The sequence below is a fragment of the Ambystoma mexicanum genome, chromosome 10, assembly GCF_040938575.1.
Source record: "Ambystoma mexicanum isolate Mex_15411 chromosome 10, UKY_AmexF1_1, whole genome shotgun sequence".
In the NCBI taxonomy this organism is placed as follows: Eukaryota; Metazoa; Chordata; class Amphibia; order Caudata; family Ambystomatidae; genus Ambystoma; species Ambystoma mexicanum.
Window position 1 is genome coordinate 750,157,943 of NC_090932.1, and position 27,171 is coordinate 750,185,113.

Here is a 27,171-nt window from a genome sequence, read left to right on the forward strand (position 1 = left end):
TATGCACGGCTCGGATTTCACACGGAGCAGACTCCCTGTAATTAATAGGTAAGTGTAGCCCGTGGTCCATCAAGGGAATGGGCACATAACAGCGGCCCGCGGATGGCATGCTGGGCCAGTGACCATACAGGGGAAAGGCAGCCGCCAGAGTTAAGTGCTGACAAAAAGTGGAGATCTAATAGCCATTATTATGCCGCGTGTGAAGTTTAAACTTGCGCGAGTGGCAGTTCTGAATGTAGCAGACATTAGGATTCTATTCTCCTATGAGTACCGAGGGACGACGCATGGTGAACCAGGTGTGGGACCATGTTGGAAATGTAGCATGCATTATATGTAGCTATGGTAATACGGTTTCACTACAATGCGTTCATTTTACTGATGCAGATGAAGGGAGGAGCCGGAATTACTGAAGTGTCTGTAGTGACAGCATTGTTTTCCGTGTGGAGCTCTACCAACCAATATTGGTGAGTGCTTTGATTTGGGTTAGGTGTGTTGAGTTGGAGGTTGTAATCAAAACCCATGGTAGAGGGCATCCAGACTGACGGGTTACATATTCCCTTTCAGATGGATTCTATCCTGTCTAAATCCACATGTTGGCACAGTTGAACAGTGATACACAAGTGATTGGGCAAGATATCTGCAGAGGATGAAGTAAGTCATTGTGTCCCATATAGAGTTATGGTTGGACAGGCTATCTATTGATATGGCAATAGAGGTTGATCCTGGGCTTTTGCTTTATAGGTTTCGACTTGACTGATCCTAATTACAAGGATTCAGTTTGTTTGAGCTGTGTGACCTGGTCCTCTCAAACACTTGGGATATGGTTCCCGACGCTTACACTACCCCCTTCACTGAGAAATTGGAGGTCAGTGTGAGTTTTTCAAAACAATGTATTTTTTGGTTGTGTTGCATAATTTGAGTATGCCTTGATAACAAAAATAAGCTGGATTAAAATATGTGTATATATGTTTGTTTTTAGATGATTTGGAACTGTAAACCAGTTGAAGACATCTTCAACCAAGATTGTGGGGGGAGCATAAATTGAACCGCTCTTTTGTGTGTTGTCCAGAAGAAGGTCGAAAGAATTGTGGGCAATAATGGGTTGCCCTCAACTGACTGAAACATATGTAGACAGAGTCCACAAAAAAACTGCACTGGCCTAGAAAGGCATACTTTGAAAAGAAAAATGGTGCCAAATGTCTAATAGAGAATAGGTTTAGAGGTGGCAAGAGAGACTGTATTGAAAATTGTTATTTTTTTTGCTTAGCCAGAAAATGTGATGAAAAGGTTGAATGTGAAGATATGTGTGTGTATGAAAGGTGGGGAAAATGAGGTGTTGTTGATAAAATTGACTTGTTATATAGTATCCATGTTGTTTTTGTGGAATTTGGTAAAAATACCTTTGGAATACATTTTGTGTGAATAACTGATATTAAAGTGTTTAATCCAACCTCACGGCCCCAGATCCATGTTTCTACATATAACTATATTGTTCACCTGAAGGATCGCTGGGAGTACAGGTACCCTTTTGTTTTTGTTTACATTAGGAACAAAGGGGCCGGTAACAGCCCATTATATTTCAACACTTGGTATGAGTGTGTTTTATTGCCTTCCTGAGTCCAGGAACTTTTGGTCCGTGTAATAGGGTGAGTACTTCTGAGGTTATTACATGTGTCCGAAAAGCAAAACAGCAGGTGAGGAGAGTCCGAGCTGGGAATGGGGCAGGCAGCATCCTCAACGAACTGGGAGGGTGAGGCCTGCCCACCTCAATGGCTATGTGCTGGACCCAATTCATGCACGTGGAGACTATGATACATGCCCTAGATGATGGGGTGTTTGAAGTTGTTTGCCAGATGTTTGAGTAGGTGGTGGTTACTTGTTAAACTATTATTTGTTTGTCATGAAAAAGGAGGAGTGTGGTGTCACCTTTAAGTTGCTCAAGCGGTGGTGTGTTGTAACTCTGTTGCGTGCGGCTGCCAAATAAAAGTGGCAGATCACGTGGGCTCAAGGAGAGCACGCGTGGAGTCGGGACGAGATACACTACCTACTGTGACTTTGTATCCTGGGGGCTCACGCCATATGGGAGGTTCCGACCCAGGGACACCCATGTCACACAAAGGCGATTTTGTCTGTAGTTTACACCGCCATTTTGCACTCTGTATAACAAATTACGAAAATATCATGGAGGGGACTTGTTTGCACATAAGTGCAAACGTAGGCGGTCCTCTCCACGCAAATTACCAGCACTTAAACGTGTTTCTAAAACATTTCCAAATGATTTGTAATCAGTGTGAAAGAATCGTAACCATAACTTTTGTGCTGTAGCTACTGTGGACGTTATTATTGTAACTATTCCATTGCATGTGGTTGGTTTAAATTAACATCTTAACATTTTTCTCATTTCATAGTGTGCCTTCTTGTAATGAAATGCAAGTTTTAATTATGTATCAGCGCGGATGTCTCTCGGAATGAGAACTCTGGCCGCAGTTCAGACTTCATACCCTTGCGGTTTAAGAGTAGACTAAAAAGCAGACGACTGAAAAAGTGTCAGACTACCGACATGGTCTATGCAAAAAATAAATTAAAAAATTGTGATAAATATGTCATTATGGTGGCAATAACAGCCCGAGTGCATGTAAAATCCATCCATTGCTGTGCGCGTTACGTATTTTACAAATCTCCATGAAGAGCAGAGCGCTGTCGTTAACTTCTTTGGCAAAATAATGTGTGTTTTGCCTGTGCATACAGTACAGAGCATATGAATGCCTCCCATTTGTTCTACAGCACAGCTCAGAGGTTATAATGTTGTGCATTGAAGCTGGGAGAAACCAACCACAGCTTTCAGGGGGTATTTTTTTTTTATAAAGCTGCCTTGAACACAGTAGCATTTTCTTGTGTTGGTAAAATGTAGGTTCTATACAGTGTTTAAATTAGCTCAATCCAGGCGCAGCCATCCTGACATAGAATAAACAACCCGGCGGCCACACTGAAACATTTTGTTTCTCCCCGTGCATTCTTGAGGCTCGACAAGTACGCCCAGTACTTCCTGGTAGGGTTTGCTGACTAGGGGGAGGGGCAGTGCAGGCATCAATGCGAACCAGACATCCGCGATAAGACAGCAGAGTGTATCCAACAGCTCTGCCACTGCAGCTGAGTGTTTGTGTCAGTCATAATGCTTCTGGGGCAGGGAAACTGACAATTTCATCTTGACATCTGTCTTGTATCGCTTCCAAGTGATTCAAAAATGCCTTGGGAAATGTGTCTACAACCTGGTTGCTTCTGAAAATCGTAAGGTAAGATTATTTTGACTGTTTTTTTAGAACGCTGTTGGCATTTGAAAATACGGAGGACTGTTTGGGGAAGTTACGGTTTAGCTGCCTGCATCTGAATGTTCTCGAAATGCCGGAAGTGGGGGTCACCACAGTGTACGGTTTCATATCACGCACCATCTTTAGCTGAAAGGAAAAGCAGAAGGCTGCAGCTGCAGTTCTGTTTTAAGCATCCTCTTCCTGTCTGTGCAGTCATAGCACACAGGCGTGTGTACCGTAGTGCCCAAAAAGATAAACAGGTGCACAGTTTGAGCCACTGCAGAACTTAACCATCGTGGGTGAGATAGTCTGTCAACAGAGCATACACGTCAAGAGCGCGGATCTGTCGGGATCACGTTGTTATCTCAGCTACTGATTTCCACGTGGCCCTCAAAATGTGCACTAATAGGTTAATTTTCTGAATGCTGCATACAAAATGACTTGCGACATGTTTAGCCTCGCAGCCTTATATGGAGAGTGCTGTATTTCAGCAAAGCCAGGCTCTTGCCAACTTTCAGAGCGGTAGACGCCCCTCGGTATTTTTTTGGTTCGTTATTTTATAGTGCGCCTCTCAAGAGTCCTTACAAAAGTAAGTAAACGGGGTTGTTTGGAAACTTAAACGAAGCGAAGTTATAGATCTCCCACGCCATTCAAATTCAAAGACAAACATTATTAGGCATAGTCCAAAAACGACATGTTTGTACTTTTGAAATCGGAAGACTTGAAAATGGAAGTTAAGTATGAATATCAGTCGCTTCATTCCAAGTGGCATTTTCTTTATTGGCGGGCATTGACGTGTTGGTCTAATGCTGTACCTATTAACGGGTAGGTGCCCTCGGGAGGGTCTTTTTAGAGCAAAGGAAGGAAAAGTCAGAGATGTAAAAAGATGAGAACTTTTGGTAAAAGGAAGTTGAACGTGTCTGCTACATAACGGGAGCAGACACGGTATGTCAACTCTGACCGTTACCCTTGAAAGGCCATAGATCACAGGTAGTCAACCTTTTTCATACCGAACCATCCCTTTAGTGAAAATGCTGTTTCTGCCCCCCTGCCTAGGGGTTGGCCCCTAAGGGGCCTAAAGGATGTCCAGGGGTGGCCCAGGTTCTTGAAAATATAAGCAGATTTACAACTGGTTATATTTTCTATTAAAAGCAGTCACCTTAATCCTTTTTTATGCAAAAAACAGTGATCTTAACCCCTTTTTAAAGAGTCGGCCTACCCCCATGCCCTTCCTGTTATCATCCGCCCCCCCCCCCCTAGTGGGGCCAGCCCCCCAGTTTGTAGACCACTACCTTAGACTGACAGGTCACAGCAGAACATTGTTGGCTAACATTGAGCGTGCCGGTCAGACATCACATGCTGTTCCACTGGGAGGCGAGCTGTAATGGACGGGTGACGTGTCCTGCCGTCTTATAAGTGTGCTTCTTCGGTCAGTAGAATCAAATAACAGCCTGCCTTCGTGTTGCCAGCCCTATTAAGAAGTAAAGACTCTTTCTATTAATCAAACCGTCAGAGGTCTCAGCCTTCAAGTTATATTGATGATGTTCTGGCACTAATGTACCGATCCAAATGGAGACATCCTCCAGAAGCTCTGGACCGCATTCATAGCTGAAAGGGGTATAGCAGGGGCGAGTACATTGCCCTACTGCAATCAAGGGCCCCGTGACTGTAGGTTCCACTAACACGAATTAAGCTATTCGCACCCAACTTGATGTGAAGCGGTATTACACGGGCGGTTACTGCGCACTTGAAACATGCATTTCAAACTACGCTGATGCCATTTGTTCAGAAATGCCATGTTTTTATTTTTTTTAAATAGCGATTAGGGGCGATTTATACAGATTATTTGCAATAATTGGCACTTTTATTTAGCATTGCTTGAAAAACAACTAGTGCTGCAAAGTAGTTATAACAGATCGCAAGCAGGGCGCTTAGTTGCAGCTACACATACAGTGGGGTGGGGGCATTGGACAACGGCTCATACAACAAGTCGGAAGAATGCATGCATTGGGGGCCCGATTCTCAAAGTGGTCAAGTTGGTGCGCACATGTGTTCTCCGCGTATGTTGCGCCCCATGCAACCTCTATATGAAGCGGCCGTGCCCTTGGTGTCGAAAGTGTATCACCGAGTGTCTCCCTAATTAATACATGTGTTCAAGGACGCGCTCCCTCCACAGCACAGTTCTCTTTCATCTAGTCGGTTCTGCCACACAGGAATTTTCTAACTAGACATCTATGACCATCGAACTGTCTGAACTAGAAACTTGTATGTGCAACATTGGTGTTTCTGTTCCCTTCCTGCAATTCATCCTATGAAATCGCGGCAGCGAGGGAAAAACTGCAATGCTTCTGTCAGGGCCTCCTACTTGCGTTGGTATCCCGCACCCAAAAGGGTTAAGGATGGGTATCCGCTTGGGAGCAGGGATCCAATTCATATCCAGGTGTTGGGCGCGCATCTGACGTTTGAATATGAACAGGGAGGGGCGGTAAGAACTGCAGCTCGCTGATTGGCCTTCATGTGCAGGTACGTAACGTCCTCAATCAAATGCGGGACTTAAGCGCAGACTCTCGTGGTCATCGGATGCAACAAGCACTTTGCTCTCTGCATCCGGAATGGTGCTTATTTGTCTTAACTGTGAAGTTTTGGCGCAATAGATTAATATGATATTTGCATGTATATTATACCTCTTGTCTGATTATAACATCTCTATTTTGGTAGCAATACGCCTGTTTTCCTCTGCATTTGAATAGAAGATGTCCACAATGTAGCTGTCAATATTCTTTCGGGAGCAATGCACTTCTATTGTGTGTGGTTTTGCTTGAACAAATACGCCTAATGTGGATGGGTTTAAGCTAAAATTAGTAAAACTATCATCCATTTCACATTGTATTTAAGCCAGTTTGCCATATACGTACACTTTGTGTAATTATTAAGGTATTATTCTAGTGCCGTGCATGTAACATGATATATATATTTGGAAGAATTTACAAGAGGCATAAGATCAGCAACATGTGAGATTTGACCTGGATTTCCCCCTCAAATGCACCTATTATTTGTTAGTTCGTAACTAAATGTGCAGATCAGAGGAAGTTAACAGGTGCACTTTTTTGCAAGTATATTCTTTACAGTGGCAGGCTCTGGCTGGCCTGTAGTTCAATGCGGCAGCGCCTATGACCCATCCCACCAGATCAGTGTTAGCAGGTATTTTGGCATATGGAGGCTAGTTTGATTGCTTACTTTACTGTGGAAATAGTAGTTTTGAAGAATGCCCCTGACACAGTTTATTTAAAAAATACAATTGTACACATTCATTTCCATAATCACGGACCCCAGCACTAGTAAAATAGTGATGTAAAGTCACAAATTGTGATTCACAAACATGAGACATTTTTATTTTGAAATCCAGTCTTACTTTTTTTGCCCCTCTCTGGCAGTAAACACCAGGACAGACTTAGCCTTTTTTCTGATATGATTTTGATGTCACGGGTGCATGAGAAAGGGTTGCAATCCCTTTCAAGTGCCACTTTTGAACAGTCAAGGACTTTCTGAGTGATGTCCCTGTGGCTTCCGGGTCTCAGATCACACACACACATTTCACGTTTTGTTGCATTTATCACTTATGTGTGGCAGAGGAAGTCGTTCATATAGTGATGGTCACTTGTAATGCTGGCATGTTGAAGGAGCTTCTTACTTTTTGCAAGGAAGCAGGGGCCGACATTGAGACTGGATAAGCAGGAGCTAAAACCAGCTCCTGGTTATCCAGCTTTAACCAGTGACCAGGAGCTACTACTGGAGAACCAGGAGCTAGTCTATAGAGTAGCTTTCCGCAAATCTAACTACCGCAGAAGATGAAACCGTATCATTTAGTCCCTTATTTATGACCCATCATGCTTTAAATGTTGTATACATGTGTCCTACTGTTTATAGCTTGTTCCAAATAAACAGACTTAAATTCATATGGGCGTGTTTGTTCCGCATTAGTTGGCCTGGGAAGTCAACAGCGACTCCTGGTAGGTGTCGGTGTGAAGCTAAGCAGCCTCTTCTAAGCTACATGCAGGAGCTAAGTAGTTCCCAGGTCCCCTCAATTTTCGAACCCTGAGGAAGTAACAGCACATAGGGTTCTGCACTATCTTCATGTTTGAAAGTATTGCACTGATAGAGTTTTCATTCAACCAGTACATTATTTTGACATCTCTGACATTCCTATGCAGAATTTTTGATGACTGAATTTTAGACAATCATGCATGAATTAACTTTATCCAAACAACCAATACTGGAAATTATGCCAGGTTCTACCAGAATGTATTTTCAAAGTATTATATAGTATACTATTGTGAAAAACCAGTGTCAAAAGCAAAATAGGCACTTTCAATGTGTGTTTGTGTCTTTAGTGTGCAGTTTAGACTTAAAATGTACTGAGCGGGGAGCAAAGACCAAAAAGACGTATATAATTTGGTGGGATGTGGTTAAGCACCTGTTAATTGACTAAACAGACTTTGATTACTACTTTTTTTGTTTGGTTTCTGAAGAGCATAGCCATTATTTTCCAGGGAGACATTAAGGCAAGGTGGCAATTCGTTTCAGAAATACTTCAGTTTATTATCTTTTAAAATGTGCTACAGGCTTTCATGAGATCTGCTACATGTATGCTTACCCCTTTTGCACAGTAGTGTTGTCTTTCCACAGTGAATGTCTTGGCTGCAACTGAAGGTATAATTTTTATATGAATTCTATGGCAAAGATCCATACTCCACATTACCACATTGTGTGATCTTGGCACAACAGAACTTTAAGGAATAGTTTCACTCTTGCTGTGTGGAGGCAGTCATAAGTGTAAATATTGGACCCACACCTCCACCTCTACATAGTAAATATCTGTAATAATGTTTTCCTATATAGAGGTGTTTGTGAGGAATCCAACCATCTGCATGGTGGGTGTGTGCTCAGCTGTGCTTTTTTACATTTTAAATGAAATTGAATGATGGTAGATCAACCTCTGGAAAATGTGTCACCGTACGCCAAATGCATAGACCTGTGCACTCTTGGTGGACACAGCCTACAGGCGCAGTGAACCCTGTCATATTTAGTTGGCATATGACAGCCAGGAGTACACCATGTCATCTCAGTAAGGGGGAGGGCCAACCTTCCCCCTGCAATGGCCAACCTAATTAACTAACAAAGGCTCCATGGATTCACAATGTCCTTTTGTTGTGCCCTGTAGCTGGTGGCAGCATTCACATACTAATCCGTTTAATTCAAACAGGCCCACATAGGGCCTGGCTGCAGAGGCTAACAAAGGAGACAGGAAACCCCAACAGCCTTTCATATGACCTGTGTCAACCTGCAGCCAGCTCCCACCCTCAGTATCGATTGACAGTGAAATGTTATGTCTTGGAATGCTGTACAGTAGTCATCCCCGCAGGGGACCCCATTCAGAAGGTATGAGAATGTGGTTTGGGGAAGCCAGAGAGTTTGGTCTCCCTGAAACTTCAAGGGAGACCTGCCGCTTTAATCAGGCACCACAGAGAGCTCCATTAACCAGAGAGACCCTTTGATCCAAAACAGACCGGAAGATGGGTGGGACTTAGTAGTACATGTTTTCACCACCCTTTACCTTTTCTGTTGCAAATCACTGTGGTTATGACCTCACGCATCCAGGAGATTAAAAGAGGGCGGAGCCCCTCTTTTGGAAAATCAGCTGAAGGCTTCACCAGAAGCAGAAGGAAGAACTCATCATAAGACACTGGCTGAAGGTGCAGTCTGCCTTACATCTTCCGCCAATGAAGGAAGGCCAGGACATCCAAGAGTGAAGCAAGATCCCTTCTCTAAACATCTCCCAGGAAACAGAGGGAGAAGCCAAATTCAGAGGACCCTCCAGCAGCTCCAACACCGGTATTCAGCCAGCACACAGCATGCCCTGCTAGGCTCTGCAGCAAGTTTCCTAGGTGGGAAGTGCCAGAGAGTCTCTGACCCAAACCAAGGACAAGGTAGCTGCCTACAACACTCCTCAGTTTTGGTCCGTCTGCCTTTAAGGACGACACAAGTCCAGTGAAGAAGCTAGGAGGAGTGCATCCACAAGCATCTACCGACATCTGCCTCAAAATACATTTTTGAGCCAGCCAAGCTCCTTGAGCTGCAACCGACTGCACCAATGACTGTTGTTATGCCAGCCGATAAAGCTGTCCGAGGTGTCTCGACCAGTGCTTCAGAACTGCCGACCGGCACTGAGACAACGATTCCTGACCCTGAGCCGCTGTGTAGACCAACCTGCAGCCATCCGTCCAGCTTGCCTCACCGAACTGCCTGCCGCCTGATACCCGCGGCTGTCTCCCGTCTTGAACTCTGTCGCAGAAGCTGTGAAGAGCCTTGAAACCATCTCAACCCTATTGAGCACCAAGAACTCCCACAGCATAAGCTACATTGTGGTTCTGTCCCCGTGGTCCTTCTCCGAAGGCCCCTAATAACATTTTATGACCCATTGCTCCCTTTGTGTTGAAACCAAGTATCTTTGAACTATTGCGATAATTTACTATACTGACTACCCTCCTGTCAGTATCCAGAGTGCATCCCTTTTCCTTCTTTGAAACTGTCTGTCCTCTGCATTCCTCCTCAGGGTGGGTTGTACTTTGTAGTGTACTAGAACTGTCTGTTGTGATAATAACAAAGTAGCATTTGTATACAACATTGACTGGAAAGTCCCTTTTATCATTGGGTAGTAGTTGTATTTTCGCTGTGTTGCAACTAGCCAATGATTCACAACTTTTTGTAGATAAGCCTGCCGTCCAGTCCACGTTACCAAAATTGGACAGGAGGTTTATCATTTGCTTGTGTTTCCAATCTGTTCGGATCCCTTCTGGCGTACTAGACGTGTGGGGCTGATGGTTTCAAAACCAATATTAATCCCTGGACCACCGGTGCCCCGGAAGTTGATTTGTCACAGTGTTATACAGTCATTCTACAACGCATGGCAGCTTGCAATATTGTAAAAAAGCCTGGAAATCATTTTCTTATTACAAGCTAGTTGTGACATCAAAACGGACCTGTAATATGAAAATCACATCACACCTGCTCTCCAATCAGTTAATACGCTTCAGTCGTGATATCACAGTGACTGCTGCTTGAGCTGTCAAAGGTCAGAATTCCAGCTGCCCCTTGCTAGTTAATTATTTTGTGACACTTTGCAGCGATTAATTACCTAGAATCTGTTTATGATGGAATGTTTAAAATGTGCACTACTGGAGATTAACATGTGAGCAAGAAGCTGTATGTTATTGATTATGAGTACACAATTAAACCGTTTTTTACAATGCATTTTGTGAAAACGTTTAAACTATTTTTGTGCAATCCATTCAAAGCTGCATATTCGTTTTTCTCAAAAATCCAAACAGATTCTACATTGATTGTATGAATCAGCCAGTGGAAGATCTCTTACATTAGATTAAGCAAGAGGCCAGGTATTAAAGGGGATGACAGTGTGTGGCCATGTATTATAAGTAATAAAGTATCCCATACTGTATGTTAAAATTATATTGCCATCACCTCGGAGTTCAGTCGCCTTATAAAGGAACTCCTCAGTGACTTGCAGTATCCTTACAGCGCACAGTAGGGGGTACCTTCCCATACCCACTCTATAAACAATCATCCCATAATATAGAATACAGTCGAACCCATGACATGGCTGGCGCAATCTGCGCTACGTGCAAACATTTTGCCCATACTACATGTCTCTTCCACGCAATTATGGCATATGTAATTTCAGTCATTCAGTTATTTAGCTACACTAATGGACCTTTTAGAAAGGTAACAGAACCTCCATCTGCAGAAACCCCGGTGGCACATTAAATCAGTATCCATATTTAATTTGATTTTATCTGTCTGGCTTAAAATTGTCCTTAGTCGCTTTTGCTGTTCAGTAGCGGTTTCGATGTTGTGTGGTATCTCAAGGCTACATGTAACATTTCCAGCCGTGTCCAGCTGTGAGTAGCAGCTGTAAAATGCATTAAATCCAGGGCACAACTTTCCAAACAGAGCCAATGGGCTCGATTTCCAAAAGCGTTTTTCAATGGTGCAATCCCATTGGAAGTTGCTTTGTAAATCAGGCCCCATAACTTCATTAAATTACATATTAACAAAGCTCTCACTCGTTCTAAAAATATGTGCTACTTTCTGTGTGCTCAGCCTTGTTCTAGTAGTTGGCCCAGAGTTGCCTGAACTCCCTCGAAAGGCCATCGAACAGTTAAATGTGAATTAAGACTTGCCCCCAGGTGCCACATTCTGCACCTAAACTCTTGTCAGCGTGCCAGGCATCGTCTCAAATGATGTGCTGCCTGGGGTGCTGGTAACACAACCTCACACTTTATAAATATAATAATAATGATAATAACTTAAATGAAGCAATTCTTGCCAAACAACAAAATAACATATGGTATGTGACTTCATAATTTAGTGAAAAAGAGAACATTTAGGATGAAAAAAAAGAATCTGGGGAGATATTTTTGGGAAACAACCTCTCAGAGTGTTTTCAAAGAAGCTATGTTCTCATTCTACGCTTAAGCTTTTTTAGCACAGTTTTCGAGTTACAACGATTTAGATGCTCTCTTTATACTAAACAAGCATTTACAGGGTTAAGAGCCATTCTGATTTGTACTTCTGTGAAATTCTCATGTTTTTCTGATATTTTTTAGGCAGTGTCATCAAAAACCAAAGTGCACTCAGCATTGCTATTTATTAACACCGGACATCCAGGTACCTGCAGCAATGACAGATATTGCAATAAAGTATAATTTCACTTAACGTAGTAGTCATTTATGCTGGGCCTGTTACCATGGCAGTGGTCCTCTGGGACTGTGGCGTTTCCAAATGGTTTGTGTGTGTTGTGCTCACAGCTGGGTCTTCAGATCTCATTCTACAACCTCAGTTACGCATAACATTTCTAGGTATTGCCATCAAAAGTACACATACTCATTTCATTGAAACCTACTGCACCTGAACGGAGGAGGGAACAGCTATGCTGCACTCATCCCTTATGTACCGCTATTGAACGATCCAACCAGGGTAGAGGTTTTCTGATTGGCCTCATCAACATGTCTGTCTGGGGAAGTGGAGCTAGATGGGCAGGCAGGGGCAGGATCATGAAACATGCGATCCTTGCGCTTCCACTGACTCACCCAACCTCTGTGCACTGATGTCAAAGAGGCTGTTAAAGGGTGTGGGGGCAGGGGGTAGTTTGAGTCCTAGTAGATAGCAGCGGCAGAGCAGGTACTCTGTAATTCCCTGCAGCTCTGCAGGGGAAGGCTCAGCAACCTTGCCCTTTGCATGCCTTTATGCCTGGTTGTACAAATGGATTCTCAGAGAATTTCTTCTACTAAGCAAAAGCCCTGTAATCGTGCACAATTCCCGCTTTCCCAATTTACTCAATCGGTGCTGATGCATCTCGTGAGTTGTAGTCCAAAACATTTGGAGAGCCGAAGCTTGCAGACCGCTGATTTACAGCAATAACTTGTCACTTCACTTTTGCAAAAACCAGCAAGGAGCCACACATGAAAAGTGCAGCATTTTTCAATGGCAGTCCCTTACTCGCCTCACATCTAGCTCATGTCTTCTCTGCAGAGAAAGTGTGGATGCTGCAGGTTGCGTTCTATCTGTAATGGTGCATGACAAATATCTACAGGCAGGTGCCACTTTCGCCATCCCCTATTCCCTGGGGGTCCAGATCCCTACCAATATCTTCATGGTTACACTCTTGCAACATCAATAGAAATAATTGTAAAAACGTGGGTTAGGTTAAGTGTAAATCAGAACTTGTAATACACATTCTTTGGTAAAATTGTAATTAAAATCCATGCACTATAACCATTTAATCTAAGTGAATGAAACAATGTGGATTAAACTTAAAGTACAATGAAAGCATAGAAAATATGCAATTTCAATGGCATTTCAGTGGATGTGAGTTCTTTCTAAAAGGAGGCCAGTGTCTGATGACTTCTCACACCAGATTTGATCAAATTAGTTGAAGTCATAGGAGTGTCATTGTCCGATGGCCTGCTGCGAGAAAGAGAGTTTACAGATCATAGTCAAGCTTGGACTGTCTCAGAGGTCACGAGTGCGTTGCTGAAGGGCTGACGTGACAGGACAGTATGGGACTGATTGTGGCCACAGCAGGCTAGTTTGAAAACCTGCACTGTGCGACTCGTTTTAAGCACTATAACTAAACTAGGGTACTTTAAAATAAATGCACCAAAAGCTTCTAAAAAATGTGAACCCAGGTACTTCTCAAAACAGGTTTTGTTGGTGACTGGGCTCAATTATTGTCCCAGTCCGCCTCTGCGTAGTTTGCCCAAATTAATGTCTATTTCAATGCATTTTGAAATGTGAAATTATTTGAAGTAATATTGGAACCTTTGTGACAGTCTGTGCATCCAGGGTGTACGATGACATTATGGAACACCAACTTCATGGATTAGTGCATGAGTGTGCCCTGTTAGTAAATTGAGAATACAATGTATTTGGGATGGTGGCTGTGATGGAAAGCGTACAGTAGAAGTAGGGAATTTTGCATCAGAGTATAGCCTTGGGAGAAGCATTTCCAGGTTTCTGAGGCCATGTAAAGCTTGTGTTTCAATTTCAAGGAAGGTAGGCCACGCCTTATTGTCTTTGGAAAAATAAATAAATACATAAAAACTACATGAGAAATGATCTCTTACATGGGCAGGTGTTGAACGTTTGTATTCACAGACAGGGCGCAATCTCTTCGAGGTGGAGAAAAATAGCATTTGTTCCTCTCCGATTAGCATGTCCTATTGGCCTCCTGACATTTTCCCCCTCTGAAACAGTTTTTTTTTTTAGCAGCATGGACATAAATTATAGTTGTACTGACCTTGTCCTACACACTTTTGATTGGAATCATTTCCGCACAGTGCATTCAATCCCCTCACACGCCTCTGCAGCCGTGTTGATATCAGGATACCTCAAAAACAGCATGGATGTACCTTTTCCAAGCGGGGGGCCCAAAATTACACCCAGCATATGCTGTTGGTAAGGGAAACACATCAGGTTTACAACTCATCCCTTCAATCAATGTTACATGTCCTCCTGAATGAATTGGCAGAAATGTGGATGAAAGTTAATACAATAAACACCAGGATGAACGAAACACATGAATATCTAAACCGTACCAGTGAAGATCTGAAGTTGCAGGCATGCCCGCATTTTGGCAATTGCCAAGTAGAAGACGGGCTTGAAGGAATATGTGAACAACAGTTCAAAGCAGCCAAACTGGCAGAAAGTCGACAGATGTTGGCGATCGAAGCAGTCGTGACAATGTTTGCTCCTTTGGGGGTCCATGATGGATATGAAGGTGACAAACCTGTTGAATGTACGGAATGTTTATTTGCGAAGCTCATTTACCAACGCATACATTTGTTTTCAACAATTGAGTAGCAAAGTTTTCTAATTACATTTTTCTTGCCCTGTCCTTAGATGTTGAAAATGGCATCGACTGGGTAGGGGGACATTTTTCAAAATCCTACAGACATTTGGGCCTGGTACATTTATGTTATTACAAAATACACTCATAAACAGTCCCCAATGTATTTTTAGTAGACTTATCTCTGAGTACATCTCGATCCGTAGGCACACTAGGTAGGTTTGTCTGTTTTCTACACTATTGATCCTACTGGCATTTATGTCTCTCTAATACCATTAGGTACAAAGAACACATCAAATGCATAGGAACAGTAGCATGTACAGCCAAAACAATCCTATAACTGGATGGCATCTTTTTAACTCTGGAAAAAGCAAAAAAACACCATAAGAGTACTGATGTAGACTGTAAAAAGTCTGTCCAAATTCTCCACCTGCATGATTAACTGCATCAAAAGTGAGGCTCTATGATGCAGCACTGTGATCACCACACCAGTACAGACAAATTAGACATTCCATGGCAATGGGTGCTGAAAGGGACTTGTATATCTTGGGGTACGAATCTCTGGGGGACTAGTAGTCATAGTTTTTGATAACTCAGGTACATTAGGGAAAACTGTTATACTTTAATTAGATAGATGACATGACATAACTATATCTGTCCCACAGGACCAGGGTCAAGTAGTTCAAATACCAATCATACCCCAGCTGAAATACACATTGGAATGCTGATCCAAAAGCCCACCATACCACATCTTAAAGACATAGACAAAACATGGAAGGTTTTTTGGTGGAGACACTAGCCTCAGACTTAGTCCTAAGAAGTTGTATGTCAGATCCCACTTTGGTGTCCTGAAACTCACCAGTGTAGGACTGTATTATCTAGTCTTTCAAGCCACCACATTGGTAAATAATATTCCCCTTTTCTGATTTCTTGCTGAAGGGGCAGAGGAAACAGAAGGACATAATACTCGGCTCCAACTTCACTGAGATAGAATATTGAGACAAGACCCAGACATCCAAACACTAAGTAGCCATTGCTCATGTCTTCTGCTATATACAGCAGTGCCGACGTGGTTGAGGGTTTACCATTATCTCTAGCTAGAGACCCCTTTCTGGGCTAATTGTAGATTGAAGATGTGTGGTAGCCCCTTCAGGTGTAGGGTCTGTGATGTCAGGGGAATATAATCAATAGGAGATGGATGGTTCTAGAATAGAGTGGTGTCCTTCAGAAAATTGTTGCAGCTGGTCCATCTATGTTCTTCTCATAAGTGGAGATACCTGCAACATAAACTGTGCCTGAAAAAGACCATGAGAAGAACACAGATTGACGGTTTGACTAGACTTATAGGGAGTGTGAGGAAGGCATGGTATCAATAGTAGACACAGACACAATATATACAAATTTCGAAAACCTTTATTTACACTTTTGATTGGCACGGTAGAATTCCTAACGGGCCCTAACTCTAATATGAGAGTAATCTCGACCATTAAACAATAAAAAATATGTCCAAGTCAATCTGGTCAAAATAAAAAGGCCTATACTAAGAAAACCTAACCTTGCCCTCCTTCTTAGAATAACAAATGTGTTAAGGGAATACAAAATGAAAATAGTGTCTCAAAAGGAAATGTCAGAATGGCTTCAGCACCAACTCCCTTCCCAGGTTTAACACCATAGGGTCTAGAGAGTCTCTTAAAAAACAAAGGATGGGTGGATGGCACTGTTCTGTCAGTCTTGCACACTTTGGCTTACTGGTACAATTCAACGGTTCAATTTTAGGCTTTCAACTTCTGGTAGTTCAATCACTTCTTTAGGCTTCGCCCGCCTTGCCTTCAATATTCAGTTCATTTATTCTCAATTTCTCACAGTTTCACTCAGGCTTCCCTCTGCCGGGCTCGAGCCTGTCTTGTTTCACTGTATCACACAATTCCTCACCGTTCTGCACAGGCTTCCCTCTGTTGGGCTCAATCCTATCTCTCCTTCATGGTGGTTGCCTTCCCCATGTTTTGTTTCGTATATCTTTTCTCTGTCGAAGACTTTCGAGACTGCAGATCATTTACATAGATCTCTGCATGACCACTTCGACCTCTCTTTCAACATTCCTTCAATTCACAATGTTCTCTTACGGTTCCAACGTCTCTTGGTACTTGTAGTTATAATTCTGTTTCACTTACCTTCTTGGCCTTTTCCCAAAGTTCTTATATTGTACTTTTGCCCTCTTGGCATATTTCACATTTCACAAATGTTCCAAAGTTTATAGGGGTAATCTGTATGCCTCTTGGTTGTCTCTTCTTCATCTCAGTACACGGGTGAAAGGCGGAGGAAATGTCAGGTAGGGGGTTGTTGGAAAAAGGGGAATTAAGTATAGGGAAATAGAACTTAAAAGGACAGGTCAGTGAATAAGTATTTTAACAATCAATAGTTTAATAATACAAAAACATTCATAAAACAAGTATTAAATCAAATGTAATCAGAATAGAATTTTCTGACACATAGCCATTCACAGGCTAGACCTCAATTTGGAGCATAGAAAAAAGGCAGGAGATGATAAATCATATTTCACAATCATTAATAGCTTGACAATTGATGTCCCTATTATCACTCTGTTATTTTACAGAGATAACTAGTCTCTAAGGGGAAGGGGAATACCATGTCTCGCCTTTCGGGCTCCTCCCCAATCCCTGAGAACTCTCCACCCAGGTGATCCTCCCTCGCTTGTCCACCCCCAGGTTCTGGATCCAACAGCGATGGCTGTCCCCTGGCCACCTGAGAAGAGGATACCCAGGGAGTCGATAGGGAAAAGCCTTTAGGTTTTTCACAGGAGTCAAGGTTAAAGGTTATTCAATGTAAGATACTAACTGGATAGGACTGGTTACTATATAAGCTTCACATGGCATGCTTGAGAGAAACCACTGACTGTCAGCATTGCACTCCCCCTGAAGCCAAGATCATACACCTATTATTTGGCATTTCCCCAACAGACTAATCTGGACTCAAACTCTCAATAACATAGACAATTAACGGGTGCCCATTTTTAGCCGAAGCCAAAATGAACTTGCTACTAACATTAATCTCATATGAAATTATAAAAATGCAGTGCCACACACGGATCCTAAGGGAACCTACTACTGCTAAATTATGTTTACTCACCCATTGGCACATGACACTCTGCCCACTTATTCTTCACTGGATGAGAAGATGGCCCACACAGCACTATACTAACATGTCACATACAGAGTGAGGATGAGTTATTTTACTTTCAAGACTGCAGAACAGAAGGAAAGCAGGCAGTTCACCACAGACCACACGTTAGATGCTCCCAGCTTCAAAATGCCTCTTCAGGATAAGTTCTACATATCCCCACATTAAAGGGGGAAGGGAGTAATTGCTTTACCATGCTGAGAAAAACTGTTGATTTAAATAGGTGCGCTTCTAGATTAAATTGTTATATTTTGTTGCAGTTTCAACTGCAGCATTATTAAGCAAAAGTGGGCATTTCTGAAAGTGATAATATGTGCATGCAATTGACATTCACATTGCACATCTGTTTCTACTAGAAGGTTAGGATACAGTGACATGTCTGTACGATTGTTCATATCTTTAGGTCGTGAAGTGATAACTCCAAATAACTATAATATTGAGACAGCACAATTCACGTACCATATCTCTATAATTGTTTCTGCCCTTTGTTACCAAAAAATTCAAAACGGTTAATGTTTTAAAAAAATGCGATGCAGATCAACTGTTTTCTTTTCTTTTTTAAATTTGATTTTCAAAGGTAAAATTACAGATGCAATTTTTGATCACAGGGTTACTCACTTAATTCAATTGAGATACCGCGCGACCCACATTGGTGTTAAAGGGGACAAACCGGAGAACTACTATTATTAATACTGCTTCTAATACAACTTCTACCAGAGGTAGTACCACTACTAACAGTAGCATTAATATTACGGATACTACCTGAAGTTGCACTTTTAGTAATAATACTATTACAATAAAAAATTACTATTACTATTATCAGTAGAACTACTACTACTAGCAACCGCATTCTCACCACTAGTAACAGCGACAGCATTAGAAGTATTGCTATCAGCAGTAGTTATAGTTCTACTACTGTAGGGTAGCAAAAATACTACTACAACTAACAGCACTAACACTACTAACAGCACTAATAAGTGTAATCAAAGTACTACTCGGACCAATATCACGAGAAGCAGTACTAGTATTTGTAATTATTGTAACTGTACTATGACTACTACCTGAAATAGCAGTCATAGCAACAGTACTAAAAGTATTACCAGTACTGGCACTATGATGATATGGATGATGATGATACATCTAGTAGTAGTAATAGTAATAGTACTGGTAGTAACTTTAGTACTACTGATACTATTGCAACATGCAGTATGACAACTAATGCTGACAGTGCTACGAGTACTAATACTAGTACTACTACATCGAACTGTTGTAGTGGAGGTAGTGGTAGCCATACAACTGTTACTACATTTATAATACTGGTAGTAGCAGTGATATTACCCCAACTGTTAGTAGTGCATCTACTGTTATTTGTAGTGGTAGTACTGATGATTGTTTGATTACTACTAATAGTCACACTACTAATACTAGTAGCACTACTACTTTAAGTAGTACTACTACTGTTTGTTGTGTGGGCTTAGTATGTAAGTGAACATCTCGGTGTAAAGTATGAGAACATGAAAGCCTTTTGCTGCTACAGTGGAGCTACAGACTGCACTTCTAGGACCTGATCCATGGAAAAGTGTGCGCGGTCCTAAATGTAAATATGTTATTGTTTGCCCACTTTCCATTAAAAAAACAATGTTCTCATTTATCTTATTTTGAATATTTGTACAAACATTTTTCTTGCTATTGCTGTCCTCAATTCTGTGAGGTGTTGACAGGAACGTAAGGGAGAGGTACGATCAGAGGAAGACTAGGGGGCTCTGTCATGGAATTTGTAGCCGGTGCAAAATCACTTTGCACTGGTGCAAAGTCACTTTGTACTGCCAACAAACACCCTGATTTACAGAGTGGTGCAAAGTGTACTTTTGCAGTGCAAAGTGACTACAGCTCATTTCTGTGCTCAAACAAGGTAGAAGACCGGCAACAAGTGCAGTTAAGCTCTCTGCCATGATTTCCTCCTCTGTCATGTGTGAACACTAACTTTTCCACTGGCATGAGATTTTCATGCAGGCATGTATCTAATGGATTAGCGTGAAATACAGTTAACACCTGCTAGAGGGCAGGGCGATTTGTTAGTAATACATTAATAAGAGCTGTAAAAAGCATAATTTGAAGGCAGTGGTTGCCTTTTTGCAAGACAGCATAAAACTGAACAGTAAAGTTGACTTTGCATTTTTCTACTCTTCAGATTTGCATTCTGCTTTGCACATTTTGAAAATGACATGCAAGGGATCCAAAAGTACCTCAGTGCAAACGTTGATGTTGAATTGAATGCAATTTTCATTTATTTTAAAATCAACCCCTAATTTTGTAAGATAAATAATGAAAATCTTTCAATGCTGACTTTTTGTTCAATTATTTTTTATGTGTTGTAAAGCGCTCACGTCCCTGAATTACATTTTGAGGATAATGTTTAGAGTAAGACAGTGCTGACTAGTTAGTGGAGAAGGCTGGGAAAACTGCTGTGGGAGGATGAATTACTGCAATCTATTTGCTCGGGGAACATTGACACATCTGATCCGAGAGAATGACCGATTGTACATCCTCTGACAATAAGAACGAGAGAAAATAACTACTGCCATTTCCTCTGATGTGTAGGCTCTCGTGTCTGGCTTCCCATTCTTCATGAAAATATCAAATTCATGAAATACCAGCTAGACTTTTATCAAGACGGTAATGGCGCATCTACTCAGTGTTGATGGAGGATGTGCTGGTACGCATCTCGGGCATTCACATCATACAACAAAGTCGAACTTTTAGGCAAGATGTGAGATGAACACAGAATATATTCTAGCACTCGCAAGCCTAGTAAAATACCAAGGCAAGTTAAGGTCACAGTTTTGCTCTCTGTGTTCAAACTACAGGAAAAGCCTGTCTCCTTTGGTCATCATTAAACTACGTGCCACTGAATTTGACAACAAACTACCTTTTTCAATGGTGGCGGGAGTCTGGCTTGAAAATATGATATTTTGCTTGTAATTGTTATAATAAGTGGCAGTTGTAGTATTATTTAATTATTCTTTTGTAAACATCTTTTGGAATGCAATACTAACGAGTTGACCTTTGGCAGGTGCTCAATTCGGAATATTGAACATATATCTATATACTAGTTGTTCCCGGCGTAACACGCGCCGTTCTAGCATATCTTAAAGGTCAATATTGGTCGGTAATTCATAGGGTCAATTCTGTCCCGCTTCTTAAATATCAGAATTAGCACTGATAGCTTCCAGGAAAGGAATGATAGGTCCCTGTGACTTATTAAAGGTAATTGACACAGAAACCGCAACTGGGGGTTAAAAGAATTAACTGCTAATCGTTTCATACATATAGATATTTTAATTGTGACTCAAATTGCCCTGAAAAAACGTTTCAATGGCCAACTGATGAAGGTTGACGTTATCTTTCTTAAAGAATTCCAAAATTAATCAAGACAGTCAAGAAAGGTGAATGTTAAGATAAAATGTGCAGATGTGACCTTTAATTAAGAGTTGCTGTGTATTGTCTCGTGTACTTTATTGGGATGTTTGGGGTAGAAGCTGGTAGCAAAACATAATGAAATATGTTTTGTTCTATTTCAGAAGTACCAATAGTTGTAAAAAGAAAACATTCAATGTCGGGTTTGATTTGTAAGCTTGACTTCCAGCCACACGAAAGCATTTGACTACAGTATAACATTTAATATTTAATTAATGAGTGAACGACATGTTACAATACATTTACAAATGAATGTCTCTATTTTCACACAAATTATTTTTAGGAAAGAGTTACAATTGCATGGGACATGCTACTTTAGTTAAAGTGAAGACATTTTGAAACGGAAGTAGGTAACCACATCCTGTTCAGTGTGTTTTCAAAATGAGCAATGACTATCAAGATTTCTTTAATGCACTGGAAAAAGTATTTTTACTAAATTGTGTATTTGCTGTTTAAGACTGTCAAGAAAATGAACTGTATGCAAGGGTTGATGAATCTTCCCTTTAATAACAATGATGCATGAGACAAAGTACCTTTTATTCCATATATAAAAAAAACTGGTCATCTGTAGGCTGCAGTTTCAAAACGTTCTTTGCCAAACCATATCCATGCATTCTTTCAACACTCTTAACCATAGAGATGCTGCAAGACAGTAACCAGATCCTGTGCAAAAACCCACACTAAATGTTGAGATGCTGCCATAGGGCTGCTTCAGCTTTAGTTTATTTCATGACCTTACTTTACAATTTACCTTAAAAAGATATATATAAATGCAAAAATGAAAGGCTGCATTGCATCATAGAAACACGCATCCCATAAAACCAAATAAACTAGAATGATACAGGATTTATAAAGAGTCTCCTTTAACATTCATCAAAATCTAAAAAACAAATCCTAGATACTGCTGCACTACAATCTTGTCCCATTAATTTTAGAATAAAACGTAGAAACCATTAGGAATAGAAAGCTGACTTTGCCGTAAACAATAGTTCCCGGTCAAAAATAGGATTGATAATGGCTTTCTCCTTGGCTATAAAACAATGAGAAGCCAACAGCACAATGCCATGTGAACAATGAATGACCTACAAAGAACGAAGCTGGCAACAATGTTTAAGTATATATATTTCCTAATTTCTTTCTGAGTAACTGACCTTCTATGTCCATCTTTATATAATGACATGGATCTGCTTTAACCTGTCTTGAAATTCAAACATCCCATGGAGAATAAATCAGAATACAGGCATTCCCAATCTCTGTTTGTTGGCTGGGGATTGGACTGCCTCTTCAGCTAAGGCTTACAACCTTCATAATGACCTTAAAAGAAATGTGACAAGCCACCTCTTCAGACTGTTACATTTTAAATATCTGCAAGTCTCCTATTCAGTGTTGTAAGAGTTGGTAATGTTACCAGATGGGCCATGCAACTATTACATGTATGTGTGATAGTGTGGATCGTTGCAGAAATAGTTATCAAGTAAGCGTTTGTGATTGGGGATGTGGTCCCGGAGAACACTGGACAAAGACATACAAAATTTAAGATGATAAACTAACATTTTTAATATATTGATGCAAAAGGGAAAGCAGCAATAGGGTCCTATAACACATGCCTTGTACCACCTTAGACTAAATTACCATCTTTACTCTTATCTACTCTCACCCCATCACCCCCACAAGCCTGGCAGAGGAGCTTTCCTTGTTTTGTGTTTATGAGTATGCGTAGTGCATTAACATATATTCGAATGATTGAACTGTAGAAGTTTGGAGAACCTCTATGTTGGTCAACCAAGAACTTCATTGTGATAAAGTACAAATTCTGCCCCAGATTTTAGTATGTATCTACTTGAGTTTGGCATTGTACATTTCATTTTTTGTACCATCAGAAAATGTCATTGTTTCAATAGTTGCTGCTGGAAAGAGCCATGATGCATCATCCACTGGTGAATAAGAGTTATCCTGTGGATGGTTTTCTGTATTTTTTATGACTATGGTAATAATCTGTTAATGTGTTCAACATTGTAATGCATTTGCAATGCTGAATATCTGGCTCCAGCTGTACAGGATGCCCAAATGGGCATCCATCAACAGCAAGTTGTTTAGAAATGTGCCACCTTAATCACCATTATTAGTCTCTTCTTGTGGTACGCTGTGTTTGGGCGCAGTACTTTCGGCGCTAGATGTTTTGGTATGGCAGCGTGGGTGCAGGTCCCTTTTAGGCACACCCTATTGGTCACGTCCTGCATGGTGAAGTGACCTGCGCACCATGATAGTGCTGTTTGTTTAAATATGTTGTCACCCGAAGCATCGGAAAAATTCAGCGCTTCGGATGACATATTTAAGCAAACGCCAGCAGCTCTTTACATTGAGTTGTACTTTAACTGCACGCTCCGTGTACAAATAGGTCACTGTGTCCCTGCAACCTATTTGTGCATGGAGCAGTACAGCTCCATATACTAAGCTGCTAGTGTTTGCTTAAATATAATGTCAGCAAAAGCACAAAATGTTTTGGTGCTTTGCATGTCAATATATCTAAGCAAACAGCACTATCCAGATGGGCAGGTCCCTAGACCCTACTGACCACAGCCAACATGGTGAGTCTAAAAGGAACCTGAGCCCAGGTGGCGCACCAAACAGCCAGCACCGAAAGCGCTGAAAAAGAATGGCCATGTTAGTCTTCTTGTGTCACCGACTGCAGGTTATCCAACATCATTAGAGGAACAGAACCCTGCCCCTTCCCCCGAGGGAAAGGGGAATTGGGTAAAATAACACATTCCAGATCTAGTTCCTCTAATGATGTCAGGACACCTGTAGAGGTAGACACAAGAACCGACTGGGTTAGTTTCCCACTATCTTCCTAACTCCCCACCTCTTCCAGAATGCACTCCCATAGTGAATTCTCAATAACTGGGTACCCCACTCCATCCCACAACAGTATGATGGTTGGTGAAACTATTCAGAAGGTATCTTACCAGAAACCTGTGGCTTCAAATACTCAGTTGTCCTGAGTGCCTGTAGGCTGTAGCTGTCTTTACTGCATTGAGTTCATCGTGTACTTTGGGAATACATCTGTTTGACACTAGCAGATTTGATTATTTTCCTACACCTCAGCTGTTTTAAAACTATTTCTTAATCTAACTGGTCACATCACTGTATCTCTTTGTTCTGCATTGTCCTTATCTGGCCAACACAGGAGTGCTTAGACATAGATAGAACACCAGTGTAATTTAATTTGCCACATTTAATTAAAGATTGTGGAGTGGAGGAAAAGGGTAGTCATTGCTGGCTCTAGAACCCGAAGAGCTAGTTTCCAATCTTTGCTCCCCATCTAAACAAAACTGTTTGAACTTGAGCAACGCACTGACCACCAGTATAAAGTGCAACATTACACCAAAATGAATGCTGAGGAGAAGTGTGGTCATAGACTTTGGAAACAGAGTTCTGGTTCATAATCAGTCAGTCAAACAACTTTATTCGACCAAAAATGCTATCAAAGTGCACCCTAACAAACAATACTAATACATAGTTATATTAAACATGGCAAAGAAAAGAAAAACAGCAAAGTCCCGAAGAATGCTGCACCATCCGAAAATACCCCCAAGCAAACATATAGTGCAAAGATCATGTACCACCGACCCCTTGCCTCCGGAAAGCCCTGTAGCACCTTGGTCCCAAGGCAGTCAAGTTTGCCCCAGAAAGGGGATTATTGCTGGGGAGATCTCCTATGGGACACACAAGGGCAGGGATAGGGAGTAAACTGGCCATAATATCACTTTTCCTTGTCCACCCGGGGCCATTACATTTTTCCGCAACAGCCCTTGCCGTAAGGGGGTCACCAAAGACCACTTTGACAACATCCGTAATGACTGAAAGTTTGGACAGTCTGGTACAATCAAGCAAAGAACCCCCGGACACAAACCACCATTCCCCAACAGACCGTAGCCAATGAAGGCTTTTGTTCCGGAGGGTATCCCTTGGTTCTCTAGAGGAAGTAGATAGTTTTGGGACTCTATGAAGAAACACAGTTGAGCGGCCACAGCCAACCGGGGAGTGACACGCCCCAACAAGAGCCTCCCCTGACCCAAGATTGGAGCAATTTCCCCCCTTCCCACTGAACACATATTTCCCTGGGCCCTCCCGATGGTGAGCCATGATGGTGAGAGAATGGCCCCCGGAGCTAGGGTCCCTTGGATCTCTCTTCGTGAATGTGGCACTGGGGGAAGAGACACCTCTGGTTGACTCCTCAAGGAAGGAGGGGCTGGACAAGAATGTGAGGGATGTGGCCCTTTGTCCGAGTCAGAATTCGGCTCACCTGGCCCAACCACTGCTGAGCTCCTTCCACCCCTCCCCACATCTCCCTTCCCCCTGACCTCCAGCAACCCATTAATCAAAACAAGTAGAAGGTTTTTTAGCTCGGCCATCTCAGAACAGAGGTAATGACAGGAGCAGCTTGGTGGGATGGCTGATATTGTGGATAATGGGGCTCCCAAGGGAGCATCAGACGTGGGCTCACTTCCAATACTAGATGGGAGACTGGACTTCACTCCTGTACCCAAACCCACTGGACCCGCACCCCCAGAGACCAAAGGCATAGGCACATGAGAAAGGGGGGAGCGATCCTCAGAGAGAACCAGTGACATCTGCGAGACTGATAAATCAGAATTTAGGTCAAAAGGGGAATGGAAAGGGGCTAACACCAGTAGAGAGTCAAAAGGTGGTGCCAACGGGACATGCGCTCCAGTCAGTTTTGAGATGTCCTTGGAGATCTTCTCGCAACCATTGGCCAGGGTGTCCAGAAGGACGGCTGTGGCTACTTAGTCAAGACCCCCTACTGGGGTTAACAAATTTACAGGAATCCTCGATTCGTCAAAAAAGGGGCTTGCCAGATCCGAGATACAGTGAGCAAAGGGAGCAATGCCACAGGTAGTCCCGGAGAGCCGTGTTGAGGCCCCCACCTGTAGTCCAGTCTTGTAGGGTAACTTGGGTGACTTGGGTGTGGGTGCCCCGGGATTTCCCTCTCTGACGCATGCCGCGGCCGGAGGCAGTTGGACAGGTGCTCCATCCGCGCATAGGCATGCAGTGCCTTCTACTTGCATAGCCACCGGAGCTTTGCTCAACAAGCCCCTCCTCCGTCTTCTGCCCATGATTGGCTTCCGGATCCCCGATGGGGCCGAGGGTCCCTGTAAGGTTGATAGAAGTGAGGATTGGAAAGGTAGAGGGGGGAAAAGGGAGATGAAATATCTCCTCCCTCCATGACTCTTGAGTCAATGCCTCGGGGAGGGCCAACCATTGGGCAAGCCGGATCAGGAGACGCCTTCCAGATTGGGTTATAGACAAAAGAAGACACAATTCGCCACCCTGCATGAGGATCTTGTTGTGGGACTGGGCTGCTGCAAAGGACCTCATGCGCTCAGGAGAATGGTTGGACCCCCCCCTTCCCAGGAATGGCAGGAATGGCAGAGGCTGGCTTTTGCTCACCTTAGAGACTCCAAGTACAGTTCAGGTCATTGTAGGCCAGTCTGGCTGCCCCCCCCCCACAGATCCGCTAACACCCCTAGCAGACCGCCAACACCCCACGCCCTTGACCCGCGGGCTTCACCCTGCCGGGCTTGGGTCTGGGGAGGAAGTAGGCAGGGGGGCGTGGCCACGGGTATGGTGTCCCTCCAGGGACAAACAGCAATTCAGTAAGGAGCGGGCCGCCACCACACCGCACCCTTGACCCGCCTTGACCCGCGGGCTTCACCCTGCCGGGTGTGGGTCTGGGGAGGA

The 27,171-nt window shown here is 42.5% G+C and overlaps 1 protein-coding gene across 8 annotated transcripts in view; it reads left to right on the forward strand.

Moving 5' to 3' along the window:
• The first annotated feature begins 3,053 nt into the window (after positions 1 to 3,053).
• MBNL1 (muscleblind like splicing regulator 1) overlaps positions 3,054 to 27,171 on the forward strand; it is a 634,043-nt gene continuing 609,925 nt past the window's right edge. For 3 of the 8 annotated variants that reach the window (XM_069618398.1, XM_069618400.1, XM_069618401.1), the window contains exon 1: positions 3,054 to 3,293. The gene's annotated coding sequence lies outside the window, so the exon portion shown is untranslated. The remainder of the gene's footprint in view (positions 3,294 to 27,171) is intronic. The other 5 variants (XM_069618396.1, XM_069618403.1, XM_069618402.1 and 2 more) reach the window with 3 other exon arrangements.